Genomic DNA, 22,920 nt, shown 5'->3' on the forward strand with positions numbered 1-22,920 from the left:
GACGGTAATGAGGAGGGACTTGTAGTGTGAAGAAGCAGAGTCAAGCAAGAGGTTTTGAAGCTCTTAAGGTATTCTAATCTAGAGGCATAAATTTAAGATAATTTTTGAAGTGTTTTAGAAAAACTCATTTCAAATATTTTACCATTTTATATTATCAAAAAATTAAAGAATTAAAAAAATAAAAAGTTTCAAAAAAGCAACTGGTGAATCTCAAATAATTGGCACGGAATCTTTCCCACGATTTCAACCCACCTAAATCATAGGTAAATATTTAGAGAAAAAAGCGGTAAAGTTTCTGTTTCGGCTGCACCGGTTTAGATGCTCTTAACTTTATTTTTCCATTTTCGAAAATTATTTAGAAACCAAAATCAAAATTGTGAACAGATTTATACATTTTTTTTCGTATTGTGTGCAAACTCCTTCTCTTTCTTCTCCGGCGAAGATACCGCTTACGCAGTTACAGCCGAGTTACAGAGCGCCGAACGAAGTGGAAATCTTCCTCTTCCGCCGCTTCCTCCAACGGGTACTGAATCGAAAATCTTCAAAGTTGGACTGTTCTCTTCCATCAGGATAGTATAATAATGCAGACGCTGTCTCTTGATTCGTTGGACTATGTAAATGTCGCCGTATGTCTCGTACAGCTCATTGTTCCATTCAAAAAGGACCATATATCATTGCAAAAACTTTCTCTCGAAGGCTCCTAAGACCGACTCATTAGATCATGTCGTTGTCCATACCTTCGAATCATATAGTAGGACGGTACTGAGGAGGGACTTGTAGTTTGGCTTTGTTCGTCGAGATAGGACTTTACCTTTCAATTGCTTACTACTAAAGTCCAAAAGTTACGTTGTCAAGAGTGATTCTGCGTTGATTTCAAGTCTGATATTGTTTTTGGTATTGATGCTGGTTTCAAGGGAGACGAAATTATCTACGTCTTCAAAGTTATTACTGTCAACAGTGACGTGGGAGCCAAGTCGCAAATGCGAAGACGCTTTCTTTGATGAAAGGAGATATATAGTATTTCATCCTGTCCTCGCTCACTACCAGACCCATACGCTTCGCTTCCTTTTAGGAAGTCTCCTTGTCTGAAACCTCGCTTGGTAGCGAACGGCACGAAGAGGTTCTTCCCAATTCTGACGAAAATTTTGGTGTTGCTCAACGTCACTTTACACAGCCGTATTAGTATTGCGGGGATACCAAATTCAGGCTGTCAAAAGCAGCTTTAAAATCGACAAAAGATGTGTGTCGATCTTCCTTTCACGGGTTTTTCCAAGATTTGGCGCATAGTGGAAATCTGGTCAATAGTAGATTTTCCAGATTTGCAAAGAAGCTGATGCATGCACCATAACAGTCCTTGGAGCCGTATTTGAATAGCTCGGTCGGTACTCCATTGACCCCTGCCGCTTCGTTGTTCTTCAGGCGGGTAATTGCTAATCGAACCTCACCATAGTCGGGCAATGGAACATTTATTCCATCTTCATTGATCGGGGAATCGTGTTCGCCATCTCCAGATGTTACTCTTTCACTGCAGTTCAATATGTAGAGTGGAGAAGTGAACAGTTAGATTTTATATGCATAACACTTATTTACACATTAATCTAGAAATTACAGCGCTGTTAGTTTGCGGACAGAAGGCAATGGCAGATTAAGGAAAAAATAACGTTTTAACCTTTATAATACTTGATACTAGGTCATATTGTCTCTTAGCTGACATTTTCAAAATAACTGACCTACTCACGCTGCTGCTAATGGCAGAGATTGTCAAGCTTCTTTACTGTTTCTGTTCCAGTGGCAATCAAGTGATAAATCAAAGTTTGGCGAACAACTCACGCGAGCCAGCGCTAACATCAGTATCAAATTACAAATATTTGCTTTAAATCAATGTCCAGCAGCAGCGGCACAACAGGCGCAGATAAAGCGCGAACTTCTCGGCAACTTGTATGGCGGCGCGCGATTAGCATGAAATGAATTAAGCGATTTTAAGGCGATCACACGCAAGCTGTGGCAAAATAAATAAATAAACCGTAAAATGTCAAACGCACAAAATGCATATTTAAACAATTTGACAAATTACCAAGCGGGTCAGTGGAGTGGGCAAGCCAAGCGGGTCGCGCGCGCGCGCGGCCGACACCTGCTCAACTGGTCGAATTAAGCTATGCGCTAGCAACGCCAAGTTGCGATTAGTACACAGATTGAGCGTTTGCGCTGCTCGCATGCGTGTGTGGATTGCGGCAACGCTTAATATTTACAAAATAACCGCTTATTCTGCCAGACGGCCAAACAGGTGGCAAGTGATTTTTATTTCCCATGCTAGCGGCCATTAGACGCAACAAACGGGCCAAGAATTCCACAAATGTGGCAAAGTGTGCTTGACGCGGCAGTAGTGGCAGTCGGCGCGTTCAACGTGTCTTCAACATGATGACATTGTCTGCTTGGCGTTTTGTGTGCGCACACAAAGCTTGGCTTAGAACGGTTGCTGCAGCAACTTCTCCACAACAAAACGAAAAAAAGCAATGTGTGGAGAAGTGTAATAATGACGCACCGTTGACGTTTGTATTTTTATTTGTGCCGCGCAGGCGGTACACAGCGGGGTGCTGGCAGAGGCCGCGCCGACAATTCTAGCTGCTTTACACCTCTGCCACTCAGCCATACATGCACATACATTCACATACACAGCGCTGCTTGTTTGCTTGTTGGGAAATTTCGGAAAAAAATTAATATACGAGTGAATTTATAGTTTTTTAATGAGCTACATTTTTTCGCTGCGCGCGCCAACGTCCGCAGCGCTATGACTTTCTTTCCACGTCCAGCCGCGCTTGTCCGCCCTGCGTACGTGCGCGATCGCCGCCTGCCATGCCAGCGCATATACATGTAAATTAGCTAGGAATTCCTACAAACAAGCTTTTCATTTTCAATCAAGCATTTCGAATTGTTTGTGTTTGTTCTATAGATGCCGCCGCTGTAGCACCACCGCCCTCAAGGCAGCGCCAAGTCGCCGCTAAGCCGGTTGTGCGCTATTGGTATGCAGCTCGGCGCGCATACAGGTGTTATGCGCACAGCTTCCAGATTTATTCTTCTTTATACATTTTCTTTGTATTTTTTCAATAATGTACTTAGCCCATTGTGCGCTTTGGTGTTGCCATATTTCATTTTTCAACTTTTTTTTGGCTCGAAACAAAGAGAGAAATGTTAATAAGGAAATTATGTGCGTTGCAGCGGCCGAAATAAGTAAGAAATCAACTGCGCGCGCCAAGCGCATATGCCGCGGCCGGCTGCTGCTTGCTGCAGCGTCTAATTAAATGGTGGCGTTGATTACATCGTAGAATATTTTTGACAAATTACCCTGCCGCGCGCTTGTGTGCATGTAAATTACCGCTGTGCGTGTGTGTGTTTGTGCGCAAATGTATAAATATTTGTGTACATATTTCATTTCTCGGCGCTGATATACGTTCGCGTTTGATTTATGTGCAGCTGGGAGAGGCTGGAGGTTGGTGTTGGCTGGCCTCCGTATGTTATGCTCGAGCATTAAAGTGTTAACTGTTCGTCGTTTCATTAACTTATCGCGCTGTGTGTGTGCGTATGAGTGCGTGCATGTACGAAGTTGACTTTGACTCGGCCCACATTTACTGCAGTGTGTATACCACGCTCGCGTGTGTGTGTGTGCAGTGTATTTATTTGCATCTTTGCAGCTCTCAATGCCTGTTTGATGTATTAATTTAATGCATCGCCTCTGTTAACGGCATTCAAAATGGTATTTTTGTTTGAAATGGCATTTGGTGGCGCTGCTGCCGCTGCTGCTTGAGAAACAGGTTAATACCAGATAGCCATTTATTTTCGTGTTTTACTCTTTCTTTCGGTTATTAAAATCTGTCACTGGCGATGTGCATGTGCAGGCGCTGATTTTGGTGGATGTCGCAAATGCCTTGACCCACACAATAGTTTTGAAAGTTCATTTAAATGCGCTTAGAATATCAGAAGATTTAACAGAAACATAAAATCATAAAAAAAATGTTAATAACTGCCATTAAACTAACGAAATCTAAAAGAGATTACATATATCGAAATCTTCTTCGATACTCTAACAAATTGCTTTTAAAATCACTTTCACAGTCAATTTCTTTAGCTATCATCTTTCGGCGGTTATTAACAAAACTCCTGCGTCGTGGACCAGGTCTGCGCATTTCCAAATAATTTCGAGAAATTTCAAGTTACATACGTTCGGGAGATGTTCATGCCTTCAGTTGAAGCTATTTCCATAAAGCTGAATATATTACAGAAAACCTGATAACTCCATACTCCACTGAGAGGGTTGATTGAATTAAAAGAAAAGTACAGACCTCCATAAATAATATACATACATATGTACATTCACGAAGCGGGTCTAGTTAGTACTTCTATGCGTTTTTACAGGCTGCTAAAACTAACACTGTTCTGGAGGTTATCCTCGACATCCGGCCAATACACAGGCAAGTGAGGTATGAGGCAACGCTTAAAAACAACCGACTCATGATTTTCGATCATCGGGGCTAGGTTAGACGTCACTACAGGCATAGTTTCAGGCTCCATCTTGTTAATGAACACGGGTAAGGTGACAATGCGACCAAGAAAAGAAGACCCACGAGGAAGTAAACACGCTCGTTTTCATTCCCCAGTAGAGAAGATTCTATTTCAATGGCGATATCTATATACATTACCACTGACGGATGAAAGAGTGAAACAGGAACAGGAGCAGGTTTCTTTGCAGTAATCCCTACAAAGAAGGGAGCTTCGAACAAAATGACTACAATTCAGCATTTTAGGCCGAAATTCTGGGCATAACAGAAGCGCACTTGGCACCAACATGTTCACAAACACTCTAGTGAATAGCTAAGCGACAATTAAGGCCATTCGTAGAGCCAATATAAAGTATCGCTGCGTTAGGTTATGCATTAACTAGACTTTTAGTAGGTAACCTGGTTAATATCATACGTGTATCCGGTAATATAGCACATCGGAGTAGAAGGAAATGAAAAGGCAGGCATACTGGATAGTTGGATTCACAATTCCCTTAAGCTGCTCTAGGCCATTCAACTTCTTCAAAAGTAATAGTCTTCAAAAATAATAATTTAAAGTAATAGAAACCAGAGGTAGACTTCAGTCTTGGAACATAAGCAGCACAAGGTATACCACAAAGTTACTTTGTATAGTGTTGACGGTGGACAGACCAAAAAGTTCATATTTATAGGAAAAAACGGAGCTTAGTACGTATAGTACTGTAGGGGTTATCATCAGTATGCGCGAATGATAATGAAACGCTGGTTCATTATCAAGTCTTCTGCGGGATCAGAAGGAACATATTCCACGGCTTACAATGCTCCAACCTTATAGGCACTGGGCACCTGTGGTGGAAGAGAGTCAATGTTTTTATGAAATCCATGGATTTTGTGAATAGGACTTAAAATGGTTACCACTTGGGAGAACAATGGACCTAAATGATGGCACTATTGTGTGGCCGACTATGATCAGCGCTCATGCGCCTTCATTTTCAACCAACCAACCAACAAACCCTAACTTTCTTGAATGAAATTTCGGTTTTGAGCGATATCAAAAAATTCCATATAGGTGGCAACGCTTCAAACTCGAAATGTAATACCAGATAAAGAAAAATGCAGTTAACTAAGGGAGGGAGAGCGGGTTTTCCCTAAAGTTTTGGTTTGAAAAAGTAAAATTGGATCACACGTACCTAGTCAGGAAGTTTAATTTGGAAAATATCATCGTTTATCAGTCCTAAGTATACTTTTCTATTGAGCTTTTTTGTTTATTAAATTTAGTTAAGGCAAAAACTAATCTTCACTGAAGAAAAAACATTTTACTTCTTTTTTGTTTGCTTTTTTAATTTATTATTATATATTTTTGTTTACATAATTTTGAAGAATTCCCAAGTTGACCTCTCGAATTCCGAAAAAAAACTGACTAGTCTAACCTTTTGTAGAAATCACTGCTACTTGCGCATTCCAACAGCTGAATTACAAGCTAAATAACACTTTTTACACCCACGCGCTTGCGAGCGAACAGCAGAGGTCAACGTGGTTTTGAACAGTTCTCGTTGTTTAATTCATCTAAGATTGACAAGTAGACAAATTTTACGAGCTAGAAATAATTCACGAACATACAACTCTATCAATGTATATTTCGTCAACTAAAATGCAAAACAACGTATCATCAATAAAAAAAGAAGAAAATTTAAAATCGTTGTCAGATATAGTAAACAATATATAACCATTTTATAACGGAAACTCTAATTTTGTTTAAATATGACTTATGACAACCAATATGTAACCATTTCATAAGGTTCAATATGAGTGCATGATAACCAATATATAACCATTTCATAACCACTTTATAACCGAAACTCAAATTTTATTTCAATATTACTGGTTTCTATTATATCGTTTTTTCTTCGCCTGTAAACTTATGAAAGTGATGTTACGTTATTTTGCATTTTAGGTGACGATTTGTATGTATGTGTGCAGCGGGATTTATCATGTGCCTTGCAACTAAGTTTCGAGATATCAAGATTTTTATGGGTTTCTAAATTTATTTCATGCTGCTTTATTCTAAAAATAGCCGCGCATTTGCAAAGCATTAAAACTTTGTATTAAAGCGCGCTTACATTTGCATACATAAGTACATGCATGCGTGTGTGTGTGACTGTTTATGCGCGGCCTAAGCGTCATGTCGATTTTTAATTTAGTACTTATAGTTTTATGGAGTTTCCCAAATTGGTGAACAGTCACCAGCGGTGGCTTGTTTCAGATGCCCCAAAAAGGCAACTGAGAAATGCTTAAATATCAAAAATTGTATATTTGATTTGAGAACCTAAATATTGATCGAAGCTATACACAGTTAAGTACATGCGGACTCGCATAATTAACGTAATAAAAGCAGCAACAATTTGACGCCAGTCAGCTGCCTTTTTGGCAGTTTTTATGACCGGAGCGCCGCGTGGCGTTTGTGACAACTTCGGAGGCCTGCGAAGCTGACGTAGTTTGTGTGTGACGCTTGCAATGATTTTAGCTTTTTTGGAAAATTTTTTATCGCTTTTTTACGATTTCACTATTTTTCCGAGCAAATGTAGGCGACTCAAACGGCGAGAGTGAAGAGCTGACAGCCAACAGCCGATAGCCGACAGGCAACCATCAACAATTAGTGATATAAGAAGTTATAAAAGTCGATGGCAAGTGATTTTACGGCGAACTCTGTGATTCGCGCGCAATGAGGCCCCGAGTGTGGCCACACCAACTGGAGTAGGGTATAATATATAGGAAATGCAGCGACGACGATCAGATCGTATACATATCGATTGACGTCGATTATGTAGATAGGTGGACTGATTCCATGAAAATCAGTGCAAAGAAATAAAACTCGCGCGAAATTATTATCGATGATTGGGTTGCGCCGATTTCTAGCTTTTGTGGCTTTATCAAAACCGCTGCGTAGCCATGCGCAGACAGGGGGTGGCTAATCAGCGCGAAAGAATGTTAAGTAAAGCAATGCTAACAGGTCATAAAAGCGACTATAATCTATAAATAACTTTCTTTCTTTTTATGTGGCAGTAAAATCATTAAAAAAAATTGCGTGAGCTTCTTATCAAATTCCAAGCAATTTGGAATGAGAACATACTTTCTGGAATATGAGTGACATTTTTCATAATATTTTTATTTATTTGTGATTTATAGCAATCAAATTTTATAATTATTAAAACCAAAAATAACGTTTTGATTTTTAAGAAGGTAATTGTTCAAGAGTTGAGTGGATGATTGAGATGATTTGTAGGAAAACTATTGAAATATGGAAGAATTATTTTTCTTACAACCATCATAGACTTAGCGAGCATACCAATATACATATATTCGAGATCATTTTTCAACAGCAACGGTTGAGCAGAAAGAAAGAGATGTTCAGAAATCGCACTCTAAAATAAGTTTCTTTTTTTGTTTTTTTATGAAAAGAATTCAATTTTGCTAAGATGAAAGCATTTTTGAAATTTTAGTCGAATGAAAGTGTTGTTTTTTCTCAAAAACTTTTTTTTTTTTACTGATTTTGTGAGGGAACCTTAATAGCGATTTCAATCCGAATAAGTGAGTTAAATTTTGCGTACATCAGGCTTAACAAAAACCTGCCGTTTTACAAGCTGGACTTTAAGACATTTTTGTAGTTTTAGTCGAAAGAAAGTGTTATTTTATTCAAAGGGCTTTTTCATCATATTTTTGGTTGCTGTTCTAAAAATTTTCTCTCATTTCTTCTCTTGGCTCATCTTTTAAGACACTTGTGTCGCGCGCAGTTAGGCGCCGCTGCTTTAGATGGCGAATCTAACGGCAAAATAGAGAAGATAGCAACACTACAGATCTCTCAAACATTTTTCCTACTTACACTTGGTCACACGCCATGACATATGTGAATAAATGTTGTACTTCCAGGTTAACGTGGGTGTGAAAAATGCTGCTACATGCCACCTTTTATGACTATTGATACCCATAAAGCATTGTTGGTTTTAATGATCATAATGATCATAGTAGATCGCATACAAATGCCGTGATACGTTTGCTTTCCGGCACACAATTAATTATGTTTTCGACATAACAAATTGGGTCAAACAACTATACAGGTTTTATCACCTTAGTAAAGGCATTAACAGCTGCACAGCGTGCGTTCGCGTAAGTCTTGAGGCAGAGCACTAGAAAAAAATTGAAGTGAAGTTAAGCAGAAGACGACACTGAACCCTACGCGCTCGAGTAACAACTGTGGTACGCCACAGTGAGGCTCTGGCATTTGTGAAGGTGTTAAAGCAATTTGTCATATGCCTTGGGTGGGTGTACGCTGGCGCTGGTCTGCTCTTGGCGTTACGTCACGTTACGTGTGCAGTACTCAAAAGTAATAAAAAAAAATGCTGGCATGCTGGCGTTTTTTACAGAGATACTTTTTTCGTCAACATTTATGGCCATTAACTGGGCTTATGTGTATGTTTTGCTTTTATGATCCTTTGGCACATTAAAAGAAATGATGAAAACTTGGCTTATTTCAATGGCAGTACGAGTACCTCCTTGTAAATGTGCGGGTGCTCGCTCTCCCACACTCTTCACTCTCACTCCCCCGAACGCATTGGCTCTGGGTGCTTGCATAGGCACTGCACCTACTTATCATCAGTCTTTGTTATTGCAATTGTTGCACGGTTCGCACTGCCGTCTATTTGCTTATTTGAAGGTATTTGACTGTATTTTGTTTGGTTTAGGATTTTCACAGAACCAAAGGATCATTAAACATGCACTGACCTTCCGCATTCTGTGCGTTTCGTTGGTCGTATTCTCTGTTTATGTTGTTATTGTATTCGAAGGTATGCAAAAGTGGTAGTTATTGTTATTGTAGGGTACATGTGTGGTTGCTTGTTTATTGTTAGGTGTTATTTGTTGCTTCACTTGATTTGTTTTGAAATGCTACACTCAAAAGTGTTGGTTTATTTCGTTTATGTGATTTTGGAACTTTTGCGTTGGATATTGAGAGAACGTGGGAAGCGATTTGAGTATAAATAAATGAGTTTAATTCTGCGTACATCAAACTTGAAAAATACCTGCTGTTTTGAGAGCTGGACTTAATGGCATTTTTGTAATTTTAGACGAACGAAAGTGTTATTTTTTTAAGGGCTTTTTCTATTGACTTTTTGAACGAACGAGGATAGCAATTTCGATTTGTATAAGTGAGTTGAATTTTATATAAATAAAGCTTGAAAAAAACCTCCCTTTTCTCGAGCTGGACTTAAAGGCATTTTGTAATTATAGTCGAACGAAAGTGTTATTTTTTTCAAGGGCTTTTTCTATCGACTATTTGGGAAACAATTTACGCAGATAGTAATAACATATCTTGCACACATTTTTAGGGCTCGTAAAGATAATGTCTTATAATTTTAGATACCACAACAAAAATACAACAACCTCATACTCATCACACAAACATTTTCGTGTAGCTCATTGCCAACGTCGTCAAAACCGCTTCCTCATCCTTTCTTGCGGCCTTTGTGAATTTTATGGTTTTGCTACACTTGTCAAACACAGGAATTCGTAGAGTTCAAATGTTCTAACTACACGCTTGCATTGTTTACTTAAATAGCCGAAAGAACACGAGAACATGCTTCTAAGTATAGGCTAGCATATGTAAGTATACGTGTAAGATTTTATGTCTTTACCTCTGTAAAGCGTCATATACGCATTGTAAACTCCTAAGCACCTTTGCACTTGTGCTGGCAATAATTCTGTTGGGTAATTTGTTGGCGTTGTTGTTATCTATGTCCATGTTTGGTATGCCTGACGTGTTTCTCACTCCTTCGACAATTTGTGTACGAACAATTATGTTTACTTTTATGTACTCACAATTATTTGTGGCCGTATGCACTGATACATATACGCTTGTGTTGGCTGCATGAGTTGCGCAGGCGCTGTATGTGTTTAGTGCGAGATTTTAACGAGCAATTCAGTTAATTAGCAGACAAATTGATGGCCTACTTATAAATATACTCAGGTGGGTCTAAAAATAATATTGAGAAGGTGGATGTATGCATTATTGATAAGCTCCCAACTGGGAATATATAAAGTAAGTGAATACAGGACGCCTTCCGATTAAAATTTACTGAAGTAAAGTGTTTGTATTTTCGTTCCGGGAGCTCTGCCATTTCAAGAAAATTTGGAATACAAATTTCCATACTTTTCATCAAAAAACCAAAACTTAACTTATGAAATATCAAATAGAATTATGTTAAAAATCCGGAGCGAAAGAATAAACCAACAAATTTATGTACAAATGTTTTGGCAATTCCAACAAAGTAAGACCAGTATATTAACTCAACGGAAATACCATAACAGCAAATCAAGAAAGAAGAGTAGACTCTTTCGAAAGTAATTTTGAAAACATACGTCACAAAATTAATTGATAAAAAATGCATAAGAGATCAGAGATCGGATTATCGGAAAGCAATATCAAAAAAAACAAAGAAAAAAATGTGTCAGCTTACTTTGTTTGTTTGTGTCAGGTTTCATTTGAATACAGTTTCGCTAATATGTCTATAGGTTTTATGTAATGCAATTTGGCACTTTTCGTGCTAATATTCACACTTGGACAAATCGTTTTCATCGGCTGAGCCATAAATTTAGTATCAGACACTAATAGATGTGTAGAAAATTAAATAAAAAACACAATACTAATAATCTACGCAGATGATGCTCACAGAGTTCGCCAGCTTTCGCGGTTTCTACGTCTTCTTCTATGCAACAATAAGTGTCAAACGGCTTGTGACGCACGTGATGCTGGCGTCAAAAAAACCTAGTGCTGGAATTTTCGTGGTTTTATGAAGAAGGAGGTTAGCAAAGCTTAAGCTATAATAGGTAGTCGAAATTTAAAAACTAAAATCGAAATTCTATGAGAGATGCGTATGCCTCATTTAACATTTCTTACTTTCCTTCTTACTTATCCTCGAATGAAATTAAAAATACAGAAGCATAAATATTGTTGTAGCAAGAATATCATTGAGATTCAGGCTTGTTCAAAAAAGTTATATATGTGAACTGCCTGCGATTCCGCTGTGGCCTGACACCCATACCAGTCTTATCACAAGACACTCGATGCTATTGATAGCAAGGTTAGGCACTCCTTGACCAACCCTGTTAATTATCCAGGGCTAGTATAGCCGCTCTGCTAACTGAGTAGATGGCAATTTCTCTGAGGGAGGTTGCACTGCTCTGGAAACCTACTGCTACCTTAATGGTTGCAATCTCGGCTTGGAAGATACTGCAATAGGAAGGATGTCTGAGGTTGGAGTTGATAGAGAGCTCCTGACGGTAAACCCCTCCACCAATCTTTCATACAAGCTTCGATCCATCCGTAAAGAAGAACACTGCTCTTCTAATCTACTGGCTTTTTCCCACCAAGAACTTCCTCGCCGTTATATGGGCAGAGAAGGCGCCGACAGAGCTTTGTTTGGCGACTCAATGATCCAAGTAATCCGGTATGAAGTCAAAGTGTGTGAGGATTTCCGAATGTTTAGACACGTGTTCTTTTAGGAACCCAGATTCTCTGAGTCTGATAGTAATTTTCGCAGCCATACATTTTCCGACGATATCTACGGGTACTATGTGCATGATGGCATTAAGTGCCGTGATTGGTGTGGACCTTAGTGCACCACACATGAGCGCCGCCCGTTTAACGCTCTCGAATTTCTTTGCAGGTGTGGTCTTTCAAGAGCCTTCCATCATATAAAGACTCCATAGAACATAATGGGCTTGATTATGGTGTCGTAGAGCAAGAAGACCACTTTCGGTGAGAGACCCCGCCTTTTGTCAAGTACTCCTTTACAGCAGTACAAGGCCGATGCCTGTTGATGCCTGTTTCGCTCTCTTTACGATATTATAAAGTTTCCTATCCAGAAGGAGTCCTAGGTATTTCAGTGTACTGACCTATTGCAGACTGATGTCTCCCATTTTCGGTAGCGATACCAACACCCTGTTGCTTAGCTTAAAAAACTCTACAAAAATTTACCGATCTTGGCTACATTTTTTCTCCTAAAAGGGTTTTTATTTGTCACCTTTGTGATGCAAATTTTGACTAAAAATTTTCACAAATATTTATGCCAATAAAATGAAATAAAATAATTTCAATAAAATTTTGAATATTACGGGTATTTGTTTATGCCGAACGTGGTCACGGCGGCGCCAGCGTTTGCGGTTTCATTTTTAGCTGTTTTACCAATTTTGGTGTGAATTTTTTTCCTCTAATTTTTCAATAAAATTCATAAGCTTGTGGGCATCTAAGCAAATATTCGGTTGTGTAGGCAGAGCTACTAACATTTTTGTACTCCGGTTTTGCTTCACACAATTTTTTTTTCCGTACTTTCATATACAAAATTTATGACTTTTGCTCAGACGTTTTTGTTTAACAAAATTGTCGAAATATTTGTTGCTAACAGAAATAAGTCTTACTTTTTGTTGTCGCCACCGTACGCAGCTAATGCCATGCTTTATTAATAAGCCAAGTTTTGATTACTGACAAGTGTCATTTTTCTTTAGGCATTTGCATATATTTGCCCCAAAGCTGACACCCTGTCACCCCCTGTACAGGTCCAGCAGAGGCAGTGTGGCAAGCAACAGTGCAAGCTGAGCTTGGTGCGGAGCTTTTGTTACAGCTATCAGTTAGTTTTTTTTGGCTTTATCTCACCTGCTGGCACACAGTCTATTCACAAAATCTTAAATCGCTGTTTTTATACAAATTTTGTTTGTTGTGTTCTTTGTTATTGTTATTTTATGCTGCTGGTGTTTTTTGTATGTTTTGGTTTTTTGTATTTTTGTTTTTTTTTTTTATTTTAGTGTTTTTTGTTTTTATTTTTTATTTATTTGTTTTTTGTTTTTTTTTTAGATTTTGGTATGTTTAATTTTTGGTTTTTTTGACGCTTTTCCTTTTATGTCTTTAAGTGTAAGCTTGGTTGAAGATTTTCTTATCGCGCTGTTAAGTTTGTTATTGCAATGTTTTTTGTTGCTTTTCGCCTTCTAGGTGGCATCATTAATTTTGTTCACGCCATAAATCAAAACTACTTTAAATTTGATTTATTTCTTTTTATATTTGCATTGTTGTCGCTTTAATCTGTCGCCTCCATTTTTGGTTGGTAGGCGCAATGAAGCCGTTATATTTCACGCCTTCAACAGTTGCGTGTTGGAAAACGAGATATTTTCAATAGATAGACCTAAGTGTATGCGCATAACCAAACATATGTACATATATGAAGAATAGTGCTTTGTTATGCTAATTTTAAAATTTTTTAAGGAAGCGTGTTTCGCGTGGCAAGCTTTGTACAACAAATAAAATTTTATATTAATTTGTTAGATGAAGCGTGTTGTTATTGTGCGTTAGCGCGGATAGACATATCTGTAAACAATAAATTAATTGTGGAAGCAAGTTCTATTGTGGTGATCGACGTTGGAGAGGTCAAATTGACCAAAGTTTATCAGAGACGTATACAAAGGGTCTTTTAGGGGTTCAAACAACCCCGTCGGTGTTGAAAAGTATAAAAGTTTAGCTTACTTGCGGATTGCGTTTAGCGAAGACAGATGCAACGGTTTTGCTCTTATCCAAATCTATAGAGATATTGCTGTTTCCAGTGAAACTACTTTGAACATGGCTTCACAGCCCCGAATTTAAAAAAAAATTTTAAATTGAAAAGTTAATATAATCCAAAGAATAATTGACCAAGAACATTACATTATTCTTCTTCTTTATTGGTTTAGACACCGCTTACGAAGTTATAGCCGAGAAGTTTCCCATCCGAGGCTATTTTGATCTTTTCATTGGAGGTGTTTTTACGTGGCAGGTCCCAAAACCAGCGCACAGCCCTGGGGCGGCATGTTTCGCCTTCTAATTTTAGCTCGTATTCAAATGAATGTTTTTGGCTATCCAGAGGATACTTGGTCTAAGAGCGGAAGTTGTGAGCTACTTGAGCAATATATATAATAAAATTTTCTGGTCACTACGAAGTGAATGGCACTCAGAGAACTTTCCTCACTTGCGTGAACTTCTACACATGGTTTCCGCCTTTTATAAAACAATAGAAAAACTTCCATTGAAGTTTTACATGGGATCCGAAAGATAAAAATAGTCAGTCTTGCCACTATTTTTATCTTTCGGATCCCATGCAAAACTTCAAATGCAAATCTCTTACAATTTGTTTCTTTACACGACGCTGATTTGAATATAGTATATGTTTGTGTATATGCATGTATTTATAAATATGTAAATTAAAATAATTATTTATATTGACACGGCTTTTCTTTTATGTTTGCCAATAAGCAGACGAAGTTTATCGTACATTTTTCACACTTTTTCGTTCCGCCAAATTTGTAATTTATTCTGATTTTATTAAAAGTTTTAGTCTAATGAGATCTTAATGCAAATTATACGGCTTATAAAAATATTTTAAAAACCTGAATGTAATGAAACGAGATTAACATACAGTTATCTATAGGATTATTGTTGCTATTATTGTGTTTTAGTTAATTGTGTGGATATTTGGACCGCCGCCTCTCATTAGAGAGATTTGAGGCTTTAGTATTTTTGTTGTAATTAATTTTTTTTTTTGTAAATAAAAAAAAACGGCGGAATAATCTTCAATAAAGTCTCTTCCCAAATTCCATTGTTTTTCCTACCAGTTAGTACTTACTAAGTGTTAGATTTTACTGAATGGCTGGTTTGCTTCTGACTACTGTGCTTCCGACAAGCTTGTGACACATTTTACTAAAAAAATTGGGTAAATTGTATTTGTATGAAATTTTTAAACTATTTAATCTATAAAAAATCCAATTATGAAGTTTGAAGAATTCTTTTTTGAGGTTTTGAATATTGAGTCAAATATTAAATTGGCAAATAAATGTATTTATCATTTGACTCCCACTTCCATTTATATCAGTATTTGTTTTTTTAAACAACTTATGTTTAGTACGAAAAAAACAGAAAGGAACGTTAACTTCGGTTGCACCGAGGCTATAATACCCTACACACATTCTATACAGGAACTTAATTTAGTAATCCAAGCCAAATTTCGTGAATATATTTTATCAAATACAATAGATTTCCATATCAGGACTTGATTTTGCTCTGTTTTGTATGGTAGCTATGTACTATAGTGATCCGATATGAACAATTTTCTCGAAGATTGTAAATATGCCTTAAAAAAATAATCCAGGAAAAATTTTTTGAGTATATCTTATCAAATACAAAAGTTTCCATACAAGTACTTGATATTGATGGGTCAGTTTGTAGGGCAGCTACATGCTATACTGATGTGATATAAACAATTTCTTCGGTTAATGTACCAATGTCTTGAAAAAATAATCCATGTCGAATTTCGTGATGATATCTCGTCAAATGAAAAAGTTTTCCATACAAGAACTGGATTTTGTTTGGTTAGTTTGTATGGCAGCTATATGCTATAGTGGTTGGATATGAACAATTTCATCACAGATTTTGCCAGTACCTTAGGAAATTAATCCATGCAAAATTTCGTGAAGATATCTCATCAAATACAAAACTTTTCCATACAAGAACTTGATTTTCAACAGTCAGTTTGCACGGCAGGTATAACTTATAGTGGTGCAATATCAACGGTTCCGACATATAAGCCGCTGCTTGAAGAGAAAAGAATGTGTGCATAATTTCAGATCTATACCTCATAAACCAAGGAACTAGTTTGCCTATATACATATGTATATACAGACTGATCGATATCACTAAATCGACTCATATCATCAAGCTGATCATTTACACATATGGTACATACATACATATGGTACATGCAGGGTATAAACAAAACAGTTTTCTAAATATTTACTGTTATACAACTATGTAATAACACTAAAACGCAATAAAAATCGTTCACTATTTACACCACCAGAAATAATTATTTTAAACGCCTTGCTATTGTTAAAGCCTTAATTATGACAGCATACGACTAAGCGCCTGAAAATGATGATAATTCTCTCAAATTTCATTTGAACAGATTGTCAAGAGTAAACAATGTGCTACATGCGCAACAAAATCTCCACAAAATCGAGCAGCGCGATGAAATACTCACTTTGATGATCGGGCATTAAAAATGAGTAAATAGTAAATATACTTATATGCGATCATTCCCTCATTTGCCTACAAAGCGTATTAATTTTTATGTAAGAAACCGCAAGCCATTACTCTAATATTCACACAATGAAGGAATAAATTTCAGGCGTGTTAATAGCTGCGAATTCCGTGTGCATGTAATCGCTAAAAATAGGTTAAACAGGAGCGTAAACAAGTAGTAAAGTTAAATTTAAATAAACAAGTAAAAAATTTTATTTTTTTCGAATACCGTAACTGCCATAAGACACAATTGTGTTACGAAATTGGTTGGCCAAAACAATGATCTTCAAAATCGCCAGATGCGATTGTTTGCTGGAGTTGAGTTTTATTACTCATAAGCTTTAAGCATGAATATAATTATACTGCTGTGAGTGGCAAATCAATGAAGTTTATAAATAGATTTACCTTTTCATATACCAAGAGCGGGGTAAGGCTGGTAAAAGCCAAAAGTAAGGTTTCAATTTACCATCCTAAAGAGTAAATACCAAAATCACTATCTTATTGTAAACAAATTTCAAACACAATAATGAAATAATGGCCTGTTTGGCAAACTGATGCGCGTAAGCTCTTAATTATTAAATTAATGTATTTTTAAAGGCGTCAAAGTTAATTATTTTTTAGCGCTGAAAATAGTTATGTGTCATAAGCGTGAACAATTTGATAGCGACTCTAGTCTCATAGTCTACATAACGAAAGCTTTTAAACAGGAAATATCGTGGATACGTGGTGAGCTGGAGAATAGTGGCGACAGCTGGAAAATGCTGAAATATAATACATAAACTTTCAGATGATCTAAGCTGATGTACTTTTTTCAATAGCTTTTTTTTTTTTGACAGATCACGCGTGAGTCGTATCAAGCTGTCTTGTTATTTTTCTTCAGTATTGTTTGGTATTTCATCATGGAAAGATTTACGCCCGAACAACGTCAACAAATCTCAACTTCATTATGTTCAACATAATCGTCCAATTGACCGTACTATTAGCAACACCATCACCCATCTAGAGACCAAACATTCACTATTGGGTAATATTCTACTGAATAAATTATGTCCAGCACGCAGTGAAGAAAATAGCCGTAGCTGAGAGTGTACACGAAGACCGAGGAGAGTCGATTCGGCGCCGTTCGCAGCAACTCGGACTGACGTATGGTACAACTTGGCAAATTTTACGTCGAGATCTTAAATTGAAAGCGTACAAAATACTGTTTGTGCAAGAACTGAAGCGACTCGAACTTTCTAAACTACATTGCTTCGCTCTATGGGCTCTTCAAAAGTTCCAAGAAGATGGGACGTTTTGGAGCCAAATTTTGTTCAGCGATGAGACCCATTTCTGGCTCAATGGGTATGTAAAGAAGCAAAACTGCCGCATTTTGGACGAAAACCAACCTGAAAAGATTCAAAAACTGTCATTTCATCCACAAAAACAACGGTTTGGTATGTCTTGTGAGCCAGCGGGATCATCGGTCCATATTTCTTGAAAAATGATGCCGGTGAGAACGTAACCGTCAATGGCGACCGTTATGGCGCCATGATATCCAGCTAATTGATGCCTGAAATTGAAGCTAATGATTTCAGCGACATTTGGTTTCAACAAGACGGCGTCACTTCCCACTTATCGCATCACTCAATGTATTTATTGAGAGAAGACTTCGGTGAGCTGATAATTTAACATTTTGGGCCGGTCGTTTGGCCACCAAGATCGTGTGATATGACACCGTTAGACTTTTTCTTGTAGGGATATATGAAGTCGTAAGTCTATGCGGACAATCCGTCTTTGATTCAGACCTTAGAGCAAAACATCACTCGTGTCACTTGCCAGTTGCCAGTCGAAATGCTCGAACGAGTCATCGAAAATTCGTCGAGTCCAATTATGGACCAACTGAGAAGTAGCCGTGATCAACATTTGAAAAAGATAATATTGAAGCAATAAATGCCAAGGAATGTTCTTGGCAACCTTGAAATGGATCACCTTTTAGTTGTATGATAATTAAAAATCGAAACTCATTGTGTCGAAGTTTCGCAGTTTTCTCCAATTTTTTAATATTTTCGTCTACCCTCGTATTTTGTGTTATCCGCCAAACGCTTGTACCGCTCCGCTCATGGCCGTTTGCCGCTCGCCGCTAACAGGTGCGGCTGATGCGAAGCTTAGATCGAAACAAAAACTGGAACTCAGACAATTGGATTGACGGTTGGGCGGTCGGTGCGCGAGGGAAAGCGCGTTCAACGGCAGCGTACAAAAATATTTGTTTTTATTATTGCTTTTGTTGCTTATTGTATTTTTTTCTTGTTATAGCTAGTTTCGTTTACCGAGTTGTGATGCTAAATATGATGACTTCATTTAAAATATACAAATTATTGCTCTATTATTATTAGCATTTTGACTTTATTATGGTTGAAAATTTATTACTAACACTTTTAAAAAGTGAATGTGTGTCTACGTCAATGCGACAATTCATTAACATTGAATGCTTTCAATAGTGGCGGTGCAGAGAGGGGAATGGCAGTAGAAGACATTGGTGAAATGTGGGAAAGAATATGAATTCTGTGAGCTCGCCGGTTGGCTGACTATGACGCTAATGTTCTCTTTTCTTGGAGAATAATGAAAATGGGTCAATACCATATAACGGTATATAAACTAGTTATAGATCGTGTGACGTTGGGAAAATTCGATTGTGGAGCAATAGCGATCTCATATCAAAATTTATTGAAAACTTTTTATTTTATAGACATTTCACACACAGAAAATATACAAAAATAATCAGCCTGGAATAAAGTTAGGTTATGTCAAATAAAATATGATTTCTTTCAATTGATTATGCATTTTAGTCAAATCTAGTCTAATAAACACATTTTTTAGAACTTTCCAATAACTTTTGGGTAAGAAAATATTTTTCTCTCTAGTAATGTTTTCGAAAAGCCTCATATTCAAGGAAAGTGTTTCAAAAGTTTAGATAAAATTTTAAATAAAATAATATTTTAGAGACTCTTTATATGGAGTAGCGGGTGAAAAAATGTTGCACTTACTGAAGATCTCCATACTTAATTGGTGCCCAACAAATCCCCAGCCATTCAAGCGACACTCTTCAACAACTCAATTCACCATTGCAGCAACGAGGCATTGCAAATTCAGCCATAAAATTGCTTTTATAGACATTAAGTGCATTTCATGTTTCATTCAATATACATTTTACAGCACATCACTGCATTTTATCAACATAAATCTAACAAGATCACCGTTCAAAGGAGCGCACATAAAACGCGGAATACAGCGAGCGAGCGTTTTATGAGCTTGCCAATTATCTGCCGCACGTCAGCACAATGGACAAATGAGTTGTAATGCCATTATCCTTGTGGCAATCTACATGGCAGTTTAGCACATTTCCGACTTCCATGTGGCAAAAAGGATCACACACATCAATCAACTGATCGCCAATAGTGAAGCCATCAATCGGCAGTTGCCTGTCCATGCCATTTGCGCGCATTTGCCAGTTTGAAGATTTATTTCTAGATTGCATTTATATATCTTTCAATTCTCCAAATGGGTGTTGACAGTTTAATGTGCCATCGGCATGTATGCGTGGCTCGTAGTTTATGAGCATATCTCGTACACTAATGTCGGTCGTACATCAATGGCTAATTTTGCCGGCTGCTTTTGTCTCCGCTTATCAGCGAGCCTAGAGATTAGCGCGTAATTAGCACCAATGGCCAGCGCCATTGGATGAGTGACTGTGTGTGGTTGTGTGACGCCATTGAATTGATTGGGGGTTGTTTGTTGGAAATTTTGGTGAATGACGCATATGCGGAAGAGTCTACATGAGATATTCGGTTGCCTTTATTATTGTAAAATATTGGTAATTGTTTTAACCGCTTTTGTGCCACGTATTTTTGAAGTTTGATTAACAGCAGCTGGAATTTAAATATTTTTTCAATTATTTTTTTTAATTTATTAATAATGTCACTTTTTTTTATACACTGACCATGGTATGTTATGATTATATAAGACTATGAAGTTTTAAGCATATAAAAGCTAACGTCGGAGACCTTGAAAATATATGTATTATAAAGAAACAGCGTGATGAGCTGAGTCGATTTAACGTTTTCTCTCCGTTCTATTCTACCAGTCCATTTGTTCCTCGACCTGTCTCTTAGTATGAGAACTACTTATCCTTCTCTTACCAAGAAACTGCTCATTTGTCGGAACCGCCGAGATTGGACTATTATAACATAAAGTTGCCCTACAAAGTGAAGGATCGGAAGCAAGTTCTTGAATTTTATAAGATATCTTCGCGAAACTAAAAATGAATTATTGGCTAAGGCAACTAAGCAATTTCACAAAAAATCGCTCAGATCAAATCACTATAGCATATAGCTGCCATATAAACTGAAGGATTGGAATTAAGTTCTTATATAGCGAACCACTACATTTGACGAGATATCTTTTCGAAACTGAACAAAGGTTATTGTCTAAGACAGTTAAGTAATCTCTCACGAAATTGTTTAGATCGGATCACTTAATCGTATAGCTGCCATTCAAACTGAAGAATCAGAATCAAGTTCTTATATAGCAAACTATTGCATTTGAGGAGATATCTTCACCAAATTTGGCATGGATTATTATCTAGAGTAATAATGTAATATCTGAAAAAATTGTTCAGATCAAACCACTATAGCATATAGCTGTCGTACAAAGTGAATGTTCAAAATCAAGTTCTTGTATGGAAAACTTTTCTCTTTGCCAAGATATCTTCACGAAATTCGGCATAGCTTACTATCCAAGGTAACCCCACAATCACCGAAAATATTGCTGAGATCGGGCAACTATAGCATGAAGCTGTCTTATAAACTGACTGATCAATATTTTTCGTTTTCATTTGCTACATTCAGATATTCATTATTTTATATTTTTTTCGTTTTTATTTCTGATTTTTTTTCTTAAAAATTTTTCTTTATATATTTTTTTAATTATTTATTATTTTAAATTTTTTTCGTATTCAGTAATAATTTTTTTTTCTTAAAAATTTTAAAATAATATACTTTTATTTATTTTCTAAATTATTCATTATTTTATACTTTTTCCATTATAAATTGAATTATTTTCCTTAAAATTGATTCTCATAACCGATTTTAGTTTTATTTCTTTTCCAAATCACTTATATTTTTCCATATCCATTTAATTTTTATTAACAACAAGTTGTTCGTGTAGTTTCGCCATTAAAATAAATAAATAAAATCGAAATATATTTATTTCACTTTTAATTGCCACAACACATCTTCGCTGCCATAAAATGGCTATCCACACTTGTCATACGATGCATTTAATGCAAATAAAACGTATTTATACGAGCAACAACTTTCATAATTAAAATCGTGTTACAACACAAAAGCTTATGCACCGGCAAATGCCTGACATTTATTCAAATAATAAAAAGGCACAACAACAACAACAACAGAAGCACATAAATATATATTTACATGAATAAACAGCGAAAATGCATTTCGTATTAAGGTAAAACAACAACGTTGCGTTCATATGTATATCGAAATGCTTGTGTGTGTGTGTTTTCTTAAATGAAAAGCGGCAACGAGAAAAGAAATTAACATTTCTTGTACTGCTATTAACATATCGCCATACACCATGCTGCACACACCCATCCATACAAACATATTCACCAACAACTCAGCGTAGCGCGGCTACCAAACTGCATCCAAACAAGCCGCCACGCTTAAGCTAACAAATACGACAAACCCAAAGCGTCTGCTGTGGCATAGGGCGGCGCATGCGCTATGCTTTTGTGAAACTTTTGATATGATTTTTATGCGCGCTTGTTTGTTTGCCGTCGCATCTCTGCGACTACGTCACTCAACGGTGTCTAAAGAGCGCCTCACGCTTCTTACGCGCTTACAGCTCATTTTTGACTGTCGCTGCTGTAAAAGCTTTCATTTTTCGGCACGGACTTGCATGTATAACAAGTTGCTCGGTTTTATTAGCACGGAATTTTTGAGTGTAATAAAACGTTGAAGAAAACATTTAGAACGGAACTGGAAGATTTGTTAGTGTTGACAAAAGCTTTGTGTTACATTTCGTGGCATAGACGTAGGCACGTGGTGCAGAATATTTAGAAAGTTGACAGAATTGTGTTTTGAAGTGGCTTACATACTCGTTGTAGTCGCTAGAGTTTGATTGTATTTCGAGGGCTTTTATTGATCACACAGTACTTCATTGGAATAATAAGAAAAAGAT

The sequence above is a fragment of the Bactrocera tryoni genome, chromosome 3 (genome assembly GCF_016617805.1).
Source record: "Bactrocera tryoni isolate S06 chromosome 3, CSIRO_BtryS06_freeze2, whole genome shotgun sequence".
Classification (NCBI taxonomy): domain Eukaryota; kingdom Metazoa; phylum Arthropoda; class Insecta; order Diptera; family Tephritidae; genus Bactrocera; species Bactrocera tryoni.